The following is a 15,747-nucleotide window of genomic DNA, read 5'->3' as shown; positions in this document are numbered from 1 at the left end:
GGTTGAGGCGGTGTTGACTTATTTCCTGTCGGTTGCAGCTACATTTACATGAACACAAAAGGGGCGAGTCGAGTCAAAGTCGGGCTTAGGCAGCCCTACGTTACACTGTGTGCAGGAACTCGTCACTGACGGGTCGAGATTATTGCGACAGCCTGCGTTGAGGCCAGAGACGAGACAATGGGATCCGGTTAATCGCTACTGGATGCTAGCTATAAAATATGCGCTTTAAAAAGGTTGGGCTGGATCGACTCGACTGGCTAGCGACTGCATGAGCGCAATAACAAACTCTCCGCCCCACAAGCGGACTCCAGCCACTTTTGTCGTGTGCATATGGGTATCCTTGTCTTGTCTTGTGTCCCAGACAGTGGCGCGTAACCACTATAGGGGGTTGGCCAAGAAGCAGGCGGTTTTCCGTAAGGTTAGAAGTATAGAGAAACTAGATTTGAATAGTGGAGCGTGGGATGATAGAACTGTAATTTAGACTTGCAATGAAAATATTGTTAAGAATGTTGATAAAATATTCTCTACACGAGCAAGTTGCTTAGCCGAACACTTCGTCGACTTCGTTGCCACCGTATGCCCTTGGGTTAAGTACAGTGAAGACACAGGTCATATGTGCTTCTATTTCACGTGTGCATTCGTGAAAAATGTTAAATCTCTTGCAGCGGACGACACAGCTCGCACGTCGCTGTAATTTTTCGTTGGCTAGCAAATGCCACGTGGCACGCAAGTGCCACGCTGCGTAGCATGGTGCGAAATCCATGAAATTTTGCAACACCGCGCACAGCACATGTCGGAAACCGGTACATAGAAGTATGGGCAAGTTGATGAGACCTAGAGTGTAGCATATACTATAGGTTGCGCCAAGGGCTCTCCGATGTCCCCGTGGTGGATCCTAAAGCCCCTCCATACTAAGCGCAAGCTGATGGAGAAGCTTTAGTGATTCCCTTCCGCTCGACCACACCAGCAGTCTGCGATGAGCAAGAGCCAGTATTCGTGTATAGACTCCCAGGAGCACTACGCCGGAGTAATTTTACAGAGCGAAGCTGTTAGCCGCTAGTTGGTCGGGATTTTTCGTGGCGTGCTTACGCAGAACACGGCTCGCTCAAATACGGCTTCGTGTCTATGTTTTCTCGTATGTTCGAATCCGATGATATCATATCTGCAGCTTGTGTGTAAGTCGTACATTACGCATTTTCTGGAGCAATTTACTTTTAAACATTAATTCAGTTCAATAAATCACTTGCGCTTAGCTGACGGCCTAGAAGAATGAGTATGTGTGCGGCACTTCCGCACACGTGCCTGCGCGCGTGACATATACGTCGCTCGTGGTGGTGGTGCTTGTGTGACGTCGTTTTACGTCCCCACCAGCTTCGCTTGTAAGTCCACTTTGAAGGGTATAACGCTGCTAGGTTTTTTACAGTGGAGCTGTTAGAAGCTCGCTTGGTTTCTCTTGATAGTGATCTAAATAAAGGAAGGACGCTTGATTCAGCAACCCGTGAGGGAGCACGGCGAAGCGTCGTCAGGGGAGAGGGAGTGGGAAGTGAAAGATGATAGAGAAAGAGGGAGGATGTGGCCTAATAGACTCCACTTGGTTTCTCTTGATGCGCGCAGATTCGCCAAGCTGGGGGAGAGAGAGCTGAGAGAGTGAAAACAGTATAAAAATAGCATCGCGCAGCATCGCGACGCGGCGATGATGGGTGGAGCCTAGCGGGGAGAAGGAGGGGCGCGCACGCGAGCGAGGAACGCGGCCTGTTTGCATGCCCTCTCCTGTGGCTTGCGAGGCAGGATGGTCAAGCGAAGGAGGAGGGGCGTTCTTCGGCTGCTGCTGGGGTACCGCCGCTCCATACAGAGTGAAGACAATCGCTGCGTCTCTACTGCGGCGTTAGCCATACGAATCGCCGTAGTAGACGCCTTTGGCGGACGCCGTATAGGGATTCGTTGCTGGCGCTCGTGTGTATTGTATGCGGTTTGGCATACTGGCCTTCCCCCAGCTCCGCTGGTCTCTGGTGTTTGCGATGGCAGCGTCATGCATAATTTTTTATTGCGAAAGCAAATATGTAATCAGTCCAATTTTTGGCGTCGGCGTCAGCATTATTTTCCCCATAATGTCGTGGGTCCGTGTCTCACCTGTGCCCAGTTGTTCTTTCATCCATTTCCATTAATTTACCAATTCTTTAATTCACTTAACAAGCACCAGTAATTTCCTCTTCGCTGTGCTTGGTGTCTTTGTTGACTTCTTATTATATGACTATAATGTCCAAGTGCCGTAAGATTATGCCCCGTGCCCTGTATTCCGTGGGTGTTGGGGAAAGCGTGCGAGAGTGCCGATGATGGTGGATGCGTGTCGTGGTCCTGCATGCCCAATAATGAAGGTCACGTGGTGAAACGCGCCTTTGAAGGGGGCAAGTGCGATTGCGTCGTTTCGTCTAGCCCGGCCGCGACTGCGCATCGCTGTCTGCGCGCCTGAGCGCATACGCAGCCCGCGCGTCCTATGTTGGTGGTAATCTGCAGCGGGTGCAAACGCTGGTCTAGCCGAAATAACGTGTGGCTTCATGTGACTTTACATATTCAGACAATCTTTTCTGAATAGTGAATATATATATATTCACGCATACACGATGCATGAACTTCGCGAAGCGCCGCTATGTGGAACAGCATGCCCGGCGCAATCCGCGATAGGACCCTGGCTGCACACACGTCTCATACATGACGTGTTTCGATGGTGGCAGTACGGCGCGTCAGTGTTATAAGCATGGAGGAAGGAAACTCAGGAGCGGCCCTGACCTCACTCTTTGTGAAGTTAAGTGAAGCCGGAAGTTGGCGTTGCTCCGTCTATCGGGCCAGCTCTTCTCTCTTGTTTACATTTCTCGCGAAACCACGCCACGCTGCGCGCAACCGGACGGCGTATTTACAATTGCTAGTAGGTACAGCGGGGCGTGGCACTTGCGGAGATGACGGACGTTTGCGTGCATGCGCGACTAAGAGCGGGTGCGAGAGAGGAAATGTGGGGACTTTTGCTCCTTAAATATACGACTCTGCCTAGGCAGTATACGGAGGTGTTTCTTAGCGCGTGTTGTAAGCGCTTGTCCCTAGGCGTGCCGGCAGAAGTCGCGGGGCGCAGTAGTGCTGAACTTAGCATTGCAAGTTGGCGGATCCACGCAATTAAATTTACTCAGTCGTGTTTTACTAATTAAAACAACATGTCATTATTTCGCATTATTGGCAGTGCCTCGAAGACGCGAAAGCGGCAACGGAGACATCAAAGCTAGAACCAGTACTGGTATGTGGGTTGGGGCTCGCCGAGGCATGAGCATATCCGGGGAATATAAGATCGGCTGTCCGCAACAGCGGACAGCCAATTTTTTATGCGAACACCCCCTGGCACCCTTCAGCCTCCGCGGCCCCAACCCACGGGCCGCCCTGCTTCCAGCCTTGATGCTCCCGCTACGCTTGGGTGCCCCGGAGATCCTGCGCTGCCTGCTTTATTATAGCCTCAGGTGCTCTCCTGAGGCCTCCGTTTGCCGGTTACATGTGGCATATCCTGGAGCAGTACGTGTAAAAAATCCAATCTATCGTCGCTTAAAAAAAAAAAGCGACCCGCGACCTATACAACACCAGTCAGAACCTTGCCCCTTCAGACACAGCGGTCACCAAATGGGGTGTCCATGCCCACGGCCTCACGGCGCGTGCAGCCAGCGGCGGAGCGTAAAACAAACGGGGCAACACTCCGCAATGCCGGCATGCCTAGGGGACAAACGCATACAACACGCGCTAAAAAAACTCCTCCGTTGTGCCTAGGCAGACTCACATATTCAAGGAGCAAAGGAAACACCTCCTAGACAAGAAGGCCTGAGTGCTCGGCGAGTGACGTCACGGAGAAGAAGCCGGCGGCGCGCTTGGGGGTACGGGTTGAATGAAGGGATCGCGGCTTGGTTCACCTAGCAGCAGTATGCTTTCATTGACAACTCCACACTTTTTCTTCAGTCGAAACAGCGGAAGGAGCAGCAGACACCTTACAAAGCATTTATTTACAGGCACAGATACAAAACAGCTTTGTAAAGCTTGTGCAGGTATTGATGCCAGCAGCTTTTTATAGCGTCGCGCTTTGTCGCCTTCGTAATGTACGTTTCTTGTGAATTATTATTATTACACCCCTACTTTCATACACATTACTTCAAATAAATTGAATCCATAAAAACTTTTCCTTCTGTATTTTTGTACTTATGGTTTTTATGGCGCGGCAATGATGAATGTAACGTACTCGATTAGCTTCACAGTTGCGTATGAACAATTTTATTACCGCAGTCCACTAGCTTACAACAACTCAAATAAGTTTAGAAACGGGATATAAATCATTCGTGCGCCTATTTACAAGGAAACAGCTGCCTTATTGCGCAGAGTTCCAGCTTTTCTCTACCTTGCCTTAGCATTGACACCCAATATATTGTCATTCATCTTGAAGCAGTAGTTCTTGAATGAAATATTAGGGATACACCACAAAAGGTACCTTAGCAGAAATTCACATTTGTGTCCATCTTCGCAGGCGTCGAACTTTGAGGAATCATCACTTTCTGTAAAGCAACTTCCTGTAACTGAGCAGTTATCCTTTCCGTATTTTTCAAAACTAACTATTTAGACAAGTTGGTAATACAATGAAGTCTGCACGTGGTAGCGCCATAATCCAGGCGCTCTGGGCTTCTTCGTCTTGTGGAAACTTGAAGACATGATTTTTCTGCCCCGATTTGCACATGTAATTGCTCCGGCAATTGGGCATGCAGCACTTATTAGCCATATCTTGGCATGGCACTCCACATTCCGGGACAATGCAGGCTGTACACACAATCGGAAGCACAGCACAAGTGTTGAGACTACATGCACTCGTCACGTAAATAAAAAATGTGCGTTCGCAAGCAGGCAACAGCATGACCGAGCATGCCGGGCCTTGTTTAACTCCGAAGCTATTCAAGGAGCGGCAGGGCTCCTGGAACTAATCGAATTGTTGTCGCCGCCGTCGGCCCCTCGGTCTTCTCCGAATAGCCGGCGTTAACCATTGTATATCTTCCGCGCTTCCTTTTCAACACAGGTGCGCCGCTCGTAGCTTCGTAGCACGTGGCACAGAACTTATATGTAGGCCTCTTTTGCGTGACGTAGCTCAAGGGGAGAGGGTCAGCTAGAAGGCCTTAAGTTCTCTAGCGGGTGTTGACAAAGGCCCCCAGATTTTCTCTCTCGCACCCGCTCTTACTCACGCCTGCGCAAAAACGTCTAGCACCGTGAAAAGCGCCACGCCGCGCTGTACCTACTAGCAATTGCGAAAATGCAACTGGGCTGCTCGGACGCGCGCGCTCCGCAGCAGCACTAAACAATTGCGATGTCTCAATGCATTACCGCTGCCAAAGTCATGCTGAAAGAAGTTCATAACGAACTTCGCCAATTGGGTCGTGAGCTCCAATCGGCTGCTTTTACCGCCTTTTATGGAAATAAAAGATGCCTTATAAGGCCAGCCAACTGAACTGTTCTCATCAACCGCAGGCACCAGCCGCTGCCGAGTTATTGCGTGTTTTTTTTAAAAAGATCACCTTTATCGCTGCCTTCTATTTGCTTTTTTCTGCTTGGGCGGTCTTGCGAGCTATAGACGTCTGGCGATATGAAAAAAATGTACGCATTACCTGACTCCCGTGAATCATGATTGCAGACCGAAAAGAAAACAATCGCTGCCTTGTCGTCTGCGATGGAACGTGATCTGCCACCGAACTCGGTTGAACGCGCGCATCGTATCGGAGCCTTTTCAGACGGGAAGTGCCGCCCCGTCATAATGAAATTAATCAACCTTGTGGTGAAGGAAACCATACTTTCTTCGCGGAGCAAGCTGAAAGCTAACAACGTGTTTGTTTCTGAGGACTTCTCGCCCGCTACAAGGCACGCAAGGAAAAAGCTTACCGAATTTGGTAAGCGCCAGCCCAATTCTCCCCCGTTTCAGATAAGGTTTAATAAGCTTTTTATTGGTAGGCAATCCTTCCTGTACGACCCAACGAGTGACTGCGTCAAGCAAATCACGCATGCACTGCCTGATGGCGCGGCCACAGCTGTCAGTTCAGGCAGTCCCTTTGCTACGTAGGAACACGCGAGGGGTAGTGGCGTTGTTTCATCAGCACATGTCCCAGTGCTTCTTGTTAATGTAAGAAGTGTGATAAACAAGCGCGAAGCAATTAACTCTCTCGTCGACAACTACGGTGCCGGTATAATCGCTCTAACTGAAACGTGGTTGCATCCTCAGGTGTACGACTGTCAAATTTTTGACGTATCCCGCTTTCATATCTTCCGTTGTGATCGCATGGTTGGCCACGGTGGAGGTGCACTGTTTGCCATATCGAAATCTTCGCCTTGTCATCACGTTACCTTTCACAGCAACCTCGAAATAGTGTGCACCTGCGTTGACCGAGGCCATCGAAAATTTATTTTCGCTGTTTGTTACCGCCCCTCCCTCTTACCCGTCTTCTTTCACTGCCGAACTTCATGATGACCTACACACACTTCTTGTGCTGCATCCAAAAGCACCTGTTATGTTAATGGGGGACTTCAACTTCCCGAATATATATTGGAATGCTGATCCACCTGCTTGTTATCCATATTCTTCAAAGTGTGATGAATTTCTTGATCTTTGTTCTTTATTTTCTTTAACTCAACTAGTATCTGAACCAACAAGAATTTCAAAGGGTACTGCCAATACGTTAGACTTGATATTATGCTCTCATCCTGACCTTATTACGAATGTTTCATGTATACCTGGTGTAAGCGACCATCTAGTTCTTTAATTTAACGTTACGTCTCCTCTGTCAAAGCCGGCTGTTAAAAAAAAGGTTAATATATGACTACGACAAGGCAAACTTTAACGATATAAACTTGGCATTATCAAACTTCCTCGACCTCTTTTTAAGTAACTTCGAAGACCGCACGGTAGACAATAACTCGATCATATTCAGAAACAAAGTACATGAACTAACTGATCAGTTTATTCCGTCGCGTATAATATAATCGAATTCTAAGGCGCCTTGGTAAATTCCCACCTAAAGAGGCTTTGCAATCGGAAAAAGCGCCTGTACCGCATCTCAAAAAAGAAGTCGCTTGGCATCTAAGTGGGACGCTTACAAGGACGCCAACGAAACATAGCAGCTAAAAAACTCGCGAAAAGTATGTTTCAAGAGCACACTTTGCCTACAATCCTTACAGAAGGCCCAAAAATGTTTTCACGCATCATAAACCCTTCCAAAGATGATACAATAACCTTAGCTGATTCTAGTGGATTAAAAATACCCGACGCTGAATGTCCCCGAATCCATAACTTCGTATTCTGCAGTTATTTCGTTCTATGTCCTGATCCCGTGTTTCCCACCCTAGATAGCTGCAATTACCCGGCTATGGATTTTATTATGATCGAGCCACTTGGGGCAGAAAATGTAATTAAATATCTAAAGGTGTCGTCAAGCCCTGACCCAGACCTAGTTACACTTCTGTTTACTCATCTTTATTACTTTCAAAAAATATTCCAGCAATCCTTGGACACCCATCAGCTCCCTGCAGACTGGAAAATTGGGAACCGTGCACATAGCACGGTTTCCGCAAAAGTTTGTCCTGTGAAACACAACTGCTTTCGTTCACTCACGATCTTCATCTCATTCTTGATAAATGTTCATGCGCAGACTGTGTTTTCATTGACTTTGCAAAGGCTTTCGACAAGGTATGTCACAAACTACTCAGTTTTGATAGTAAACTAAATCTTGACCCTAACCTGTTTGCATGGCTAGGTAACTTTCTTCCTAATCGATCCCAGTTCATTGCATTTAATAACCGCTTCTCTACATTTAGCCCTGTTGAATCTGGCGTTCTTCAAGGATCAGTGTTAGGTCCTCTCCTTTTTTAATTTATATTAACGACTTACCCAATAAAATTTCTTCTAACATTTATCTCTTTGACGACGATTGCGTTATTCTTCGTGAAACTCCTGACACCCCTGATAATAACATTCTGCAAAACGACATTAACGCTGTCTGTAACTGGTGCGAGTTGTGGTTAATGAAACTAAACCCATCTAACTGCAAAACCATGCATGTAACCCGCCGTGAACGTCCTCTTCCGACCTATTACCGTAATAATACTGCCATGGAAGCAGTTACATATTACAAATACCTAGGTGTCAATTTAACCTCTACTCTTTCCTGTTCTTTACACATCGACAGCGTTATCAATAAAAGCAATCGCATATTAGGTAATATCCGTCGAAACTTCTCTTTCGCTCCGTCATCATTAAAGTTAATTTTGTACAAGACGCTAATTAGGAGTAAAATGCAATACGCTTCATCAATTTGGGACCCATATGCTGAGACACTAACACAGTCTCTCGAACGTGTTCAATATAATGCCTCGCGTTTCATCTTAAGCAATTATAACCGCACGGTTAGCGTAACTTCTATGAAAAACATCCTCCAACTTCCATCTCTTTCTGCTCGTCCCAAATGTTCTCGCCTGGCTCTGTTTCATAAGATATATTTCCATAATTCATATCTGCGCGATAATCTTATTTCATCCCCAACCTACATATCTCCTCGCATTGATCATCATCACAAAGTTGGAGTTTTGCAGTGTCGCACTAGAGCTTGTCATTAGTATTTTTTTCCTAGGATGTGTCAAGGATTAAACCACCTTCCCGGTGTGTTGATTGCTATTGAAGACCACGCTCAATTTCGTACGGCCATAATCGACACCATCGCTTCGGGCTTCACATGTCTATGACTACGTCACTTCTGCCTTTTATGTTTTCTTTGTTTGTAACATTTTTGTCCCACTCTCCTCTGTAATACCTTGTGGTCTTGAGGGTATAATAAATGAAATGAAACCCTTACATCCGCCGCAGCAGAGACCAGCGAGTATGCATTTGACGCCATCACCAGGGCAGCTCAAGCATGCGAAATCGACTGCGCTCGCCTCCTGACCTCTCAAGAGAAGCAACGGCGCTTGTACGTTCACCAAACAGAGACGTGCACTTTTCGACTGGATCTCTCGTACTCCTGTGGTCCCCGACTCGTCACGTTAGCCAGTCAAAATAACTCCTGTCTCGGTACACAGGCCCATATCGAGTGCTGCGGGCCGTGACTCCAGTTACCTACGAAATCGCCCCAGTCAGTACCAGTGCCTCATTTGTCCCAATTTTCACTGACGTTGTGCATATGGCACGCCTCATGCCATATTACTGTCCTGTCATCACCGATATTTAGACGCCCCTGGACGGTGCTTCTGTCCCCGGGGGTAGTGATACATGCATATCGCGTGTTTCTTGCAGCCGATATACGAAGGCGCCCCGACGAAGACGATGAACGCTCTGTCGCTCTCGAGCTGTCGGCTGAACTGGCCAGCACTGCAGTTACCCCTTGTAAATATACTTATTAAATAGACTCGTCTCAATCCTTTGTTCGCCTAACAATATTAATATGTCATAGTTTTGTTAGAGTTCCCACACTTACATTGGCTGCCCTTCTGATCCTCAGCCCCGATTGTAGTGTGGTGATTTGGGGATTTTGCTGATACTTCCTCCTATGAATAAGGTTGCAATGTGTCCCCCTTTTCAGTATTTTTGCAATATCGTTAATTTGTCATACTTTTGTTGCAGTTTCTTTATGACATAGGCTGCCCTTCTGATCCTCAGCCCCGATTGTAGTGTGCTGATTTGGGGATTTTGCTGACACTTCCTCCTATGCAGAAGGTAGCATTGTGTCCCCCTTTTCAGTATTTTTGCAATATCGTTAATTTGTCGCATTTTTGTTGCAGTTTCTTTACTGACATTGGCTGCCCTTCTGATTCTTAGCCCCAACTGTAACTTGCTCGCTTGGTAATTTTGCTGACATTTCCTCCTATGCAGAAGGTAGCATTGTGTCCCCCTTTTCAGCATTTTTGCAATATCATTAATTTGTCGTATTTATGTTGCAATTTTTTTTGCTGACATTGGCTGCCCTTCTTATCCTCAGCCCCTATTGTAGTGTGATGATTTGGCGATATTGCTGACACTTCCTCCTATGCAGAAGGTGGCATTGTGTCCCCCTTTTCAGTGTTTTTGCAATATCCTTAATTTGTCGTATTTTTGTTGCAGTTTCTCTACTGACATTGCCTGCCCTTCTGATCCTCAGCCTAACTATATTTTGCTGGCCTGGCGATGTTGCTCACATTTCCTGCTATCCAGAAGGTGACATGGTGTCCCCAATGTCAGTATTTTTGCAATATCACTAATTTGTCGTATTTTTGTTGCAGTTTTGTTGCTGACATTGGCTGCCCTTCTGATCCTCAGCCCTGATTGTAGTGTGGTGGCTTGGCGATTTTGTTGATATTTCCTGCTATACAGAAGGTAGCATGGTGTCCCCCTTTTCAGTATTTTTGCAATATCAATAATTTGTCGTATTTTTGTTGCGGTTTTTTTGCTGACATTGGCTGCCCTTCTTATCCTCAGCCCCAACTTTAACTTGCTGTCTTTGTGATTTTGCTGACATTTCCTCCTATGCAGAAGGTAGTGTTATATGCCCGTTTTCAGTATTTTTGCAATATCATTAATTTGTCGTATCTTTGTTGCAGTTTTTTTGCTGACATTGGCTGCCCTTCTTATCCTCAGCCCCAACTGTAACTTGCTGCCTTGGTGATGTTGCTGACATTTCCTGCTGTACTGAAGGTGGCTTTTTCTCTCTCACTTCAGTATTTTTGCAAAAAATATCATTATGTCATGCTTGTGTAGGACTTTCCACACCTAAAGTGACTGCCTTTCTCATCCTCTACCCCGAATGTAGTGTGCTGGCTTGGTGGTTTTGGTGACATTTTGCCTTATCCAGAAGGTAGCTCTTTTCCACTTTTTCATCATTTTTTCAACACTGTCATTAATTTGACATAGTTTTGTTAGAGTTTCCACACTGACATTGGCTGGCCCTCTGATCCTCAATTCCGACTGTAGCATGGTGACTTGGTGGTTTTTCTGACATTTCGACCTATACAGAAGGTGGATTTTGACCCCCTTTTCAGTATTTTTGCAATATTATCAATTATCTGTCGTCGTTTTGTTGGAGTTTCTACACTCACATTGGCTGCCTTTCTGATCTTCAGCCCCGACTGTTGGTTGCTGGCTTTATTTTGCTGACATTTCGTCCAATCCAGAACGTCACTTTTTTGTCCCCCATTTGCGTATTTTATCAACGTTATCAATAGTCTGTCATCGTGTTGTTGGAGTTTCGACACTGATATTAGCTGCCCTTCTGGTCCTCAGCCCTAATTGTAGGTTGCTGGTTTGGTTATTTTCCTGACATTTCCTGCTATACAGAAGGTGACTTTTTGTCCCCCATTTCAGTGTCCTTGCAGTAATATGTTTAATCTGTCATCGTTTTGTGGGAGTTTCTACGGTGACATTGGCTGCGCTTCTGATCCTCAGCCCCGGCTGTACTTTGTTGGCTTGGTGGTTCTGGCTAAATTTCCTACTATACAGACTGTGGCTTGTTGTCTCCCATTTCAGTATTTTTGCAAATCTATCACTTTTCTGTCATAGTTTTTGGAGTTTCCACACTGACATTGGCGGCCCTTCTGATCCTTAACCCCAACTGTAACTTGCTGGCTTAGTGATGTTGCTCACATTTTCTCATATACAGAAGGTAGCATTGTGTCCCCCGTTTCAGTATATTTACAATATCATTAATTTTTCGTATTTTTGTTGCAGTTTTTTTGCTGACATTGGCTAGCCTTCTTATCGTCAGCCCCGACTTTAACTTGCTGGCTTGGTGATTTTGCTGACATTTCCTCCGATGCTGAAGGTAACATTGTGTCCCCCGTTTCAGTATTTTTGCAATATCATTTTTTGTCGTATTTTTTGCAGTTTTTTTGCTGACATTGGCTGCCCTTCTTATCCTCAGCCGCAACTGTAACTTGCTGGCTTGGTGATTTTGCTGACATTTCCTCCTATGCAGAAGGTAGTGTTATGTGCCCGTTTTCAGTATTTTTGCAATATCATTAATTTGTCGTATCTTTGTTGCAGTTTTTTTGCTGACATTGGCTGCCCTTCTTATCCTCAGCCCCAACTGTAACTTGCTGCCTTGGTGATGTTGCTGACATTTCCTGCTGTACTGAAGGTGGCTTTTTCTCTCTCACTTCAGTATTTTTGCAAAAAATATCATTATGTCATGCTTGTGTAGGACTTTCCACACCTAAAGTGACTGCCTTTCTCATCCTCTACCCCGAATGTAGTGTGCTGGCTTGGTGGTTTTGGTGACATTTTGCCTTATCCAGAAGGTAACTTTTGTCCACTCTTTCAGTATTTTTTCAATAATGTTATTAATTTGTCATAGTTTTGTTAGAGTTTCCACACTAATTGGCTGGCCTTCTGATCCTTACCCCGACTGTAGTGTGGTGACATGGTGGTTTTTCTGACATTTCGACCTATACAGAAGGTGGCTTTTGGCCCCCTTTTCAGTATTTTTGCAATAATATCATTATTCTGTCGTCGTTTTTTGGAGTTTCTACACTCACATTGGCTGCCTTTCTGATCTTAAGCCCCGACTGTTGGTTGCTGGCTTGACTTTGCTGACATTTCGTCCAATCCAGAACGTCACTTTTTTGTCCCCCATTTGAGTATTTTATCAACGTTATCAATAGTCTGTCATCGTTTTGTTGGAGTTTCGACACTGACATTAGCTGCCCTTCTGGTCCTCAGCCCTAATTTTAGGTTGCTGGTTTGGTTATTTTCCTCACATTTCCTGCTATACTGCCCTTCTGGTCCTCAGCCCCAATTGTAGGGTGCTGATTTGGTTATTTTCCTGACATTTCCTGCTATACAGAAGGTGACTTTTTGTCCCCCATTTCAGTGTTTTTGCAGTAGTATGTTTAATTTGTCATCGTTTTGTAGGAGTTTCTACGATGACATTGGCTGCGCTTCTGATCCTCAGCCCCGACTGTACTTTGTTGGCTTGGCGGTTCTGGTTAAATTTCCTACTATACAGACTGAGGCTTTTTGTCTCCCATTTCAGTATTTTTGCAATTCTATCACTTTTCTGTCATAGTTTTTTGGAGTTTCCATGCTGACATTGGGGGCCCTTCTGATCCTCAGGTGATCCTTTAAAGTGATCAGATATATCTGTGTATTCATGGTTTTCAACGAAAATGCGAATGCGACGCAGTCGTGTGGCTTGACGATTAAAGATCCCTTGTTTACTATGTCTGAGATGGTGGCTTGTTCATTCTAGGTGCTGCAACCTCGTACCCAAGCACATGAGGATCCTACCATCCCGCGTTTTATCGTGGGCGGCTTGGCCATGTCCGTGGTAAAGGGGATCCTGGGGGTTCAATCGATGCGGAGTGTTTGGATCTTTAATGCCCCTCGGCGGTGCCAACACACCCCTCTGGCATCGGCTTCAAGTAGACGGCACACCCGGACTGATCTACCCGGGGGAAATCAGTAGTTGTCTATTCCTGTTTCTCTCTCCTTCCAACCTTCGTCTTTCTCCCTCGCTTTACATCTCTCCTTTCTTCTCTTCATTTTACTTCCAACCTTCCAGCAGCTGGTGTTAACATGATATAGTTCACCGTACTCTGGGTCTTTTATATTAGGTTACAGTAGGTAGGTACAGTTGGCGTCTTCGTGGCCTTTGGGCTTCATAGCGTCCCCTTGTGGACCTCGGTGGTTGGTGGCTGGCATAGCTACCTTAATATGGTTACTCGCAGGTGCCGACTACGGGGGAAGGGGGGGGGGGGGCTCCGGGGCCCGAGCCCCCTCGTAAGATTTCTGGGGGGCTTACACTGTCCACGCCTGACACTGTCCTCGGAACAGGTCACGCAGGCCCGACCGGCACCGCCCCGAAGGGAGACCAGGGGCCCATCGCTTGGCGCTAGAAGCGTGGACAACTCAATGGTCCGCTTCCCCCTCCACCGAGTAAGTGAAGAAACGATGAGAGTAGTGGTATTTCACTGGCGGCCACGAGGACCCTGCCAGAACGAGGCCGTACCCCGGAACCTCCCACTTATTCTACACTCCCGGGCGATGCCTTGTTTCCCGAAGCAGACCACTTGATCCACTTGTTTCCCGAAGCAGACGTAGGAAAAGGGCCTAAAAGATCAACACCTACACGGAAGAATGGTTCTGATAGTATGTCAAGGGGTTGAAGGCGACCGGCAGGAAGTGTGGTCGGCTTTTTGTGTCGTTGACAAAGATCACACGCAGCGACATAACGGCAGACGTCATGGTATAGACCAGGTCAAAAGAAGCGCCGGCGAACGCGGTCATAAGTCCATGACACGCCAAGGTGACCTGCAGTCGGTACATCATGAAGCCGGGCGAGAACAGTCTGACGCAGATGCTCAGGCACAACGAAGAGTCGGGCAGGGCCATCCGGGCTCATGTTAGAGCGGTACAATACACCATCTTGAAGTTCTAACATGCGAAGGGAAGGATCGGGCGTCGTGGAAGTAAGCCGTTGAATAAGGTGTCGCAAGGAGGCGTCCCGACGTTGTTCGACTCCAATGACGCGAAAAGCAGCCAGAGAGAGAACGGTGACAGGTATGCCGGCCGCAGAAACGTCAGGAGGGTCGACAGGATGGCGTGACAAGCAGTCCGCATCTTGATGTAAGCGGCCGGTCTTGTACACAACTGAATAGTTGTATTCTTGAAGGCGCAGAGCCCAGCGACCAAGGCGCCCTGAATGACCTTTGAGGGACGAAAGCCAACACAGAGCGTGGTGATCAGTGATGACTGTGAATCGGCGGCCGTGCAAATAGGGGCGGAATTTACCCACTGCCCAAACGAGAGCCAGACACTCACGTTCGGTGATAGAATAATTGCTCTCTGCAGAGGAAAGAAGGCGGCTGGCGTAGGCAATAGTACGTTCTCGACATTGTTGTTCCTGTGCCAAGATTGCTCCAATACCGTGGCCACTGGCATCGGTACGGACTTCTGTTGGAGCTGACGCATCAAAGTGAACGAGAATGGGTGGGGACGTAAGCAGCCCAATCAGCTCGGTGAAAGCACCAGCTTGCTCAGGGCCCCAAATCAATGCAGCGTCTTTCTTGAGGAGCTGATTGAGAGGGCGCGCAACGTTCGCAAAATTTCGGACAAACCGATGGAAGTAAGAGCAAAGGCCCAAGAAGCTGCGAACATCCTTGGCACATGTTGGCACGGGAAAGTCTTTGACTGCCCGTATTTTATCGTGATCAGGACGTACAGCAGAAGGATTGACGAGATGCCCGAGCACAGAAGTTTCACGACGACCGAAGTGGCACTTGGACGAATTTAGTTGTAGCCCCGCCTGACGGAAAACAGTTAGGATCGTCGACAGGCATTCGAGGTGTGTCGCAAAAGTCGGAGAAAAAATGATCACGTCGTCCAGGTAATAGAGGCAGATGGACCACTTGAAACCGTGTAGGCGGGCGTCCATCACTCGTTCAAATGTGGCCGGGGCATTACATAAACCGAAAAACATCACTTTGAACTGATATAGGCCATAGGGAGTAATAAAAGCTGCCTTCTCGCGGTCCGTGTCAACGACGGCGATTTGACAGTAGCGGGAGCGGAGGTCGATGGACGAAAAATATTGTGCTCCATGCTGGCAATCCAGGGCATCGTCAATGCGTGGTAGCGAATAGACGTCTTTCTTTGCTACCTTGTTGAGGTGTCGATAATCGACGCAAAATCGCCAACTGTTGTCCTTCTTTTCAACTAGTACAACAGGGGATGCCCAT

Source organism: Dermacentor andersoni, chromosome 9 (assembly GCF_023375885.2).
Source record: "Dermacentor andersoni chromosome 9, qqDerAnde1_hic_scaffold, whole genome shotgun sequence".
Lineage (NCBI taxonomy): Eukaryota > Metazoa > Arthropoda > Arachnida > Ixodida > Ixodidae > Dermacentor > Dermacentor andersoni.
Note: the sequence above shows the minus strand (reverse complement) of the source record.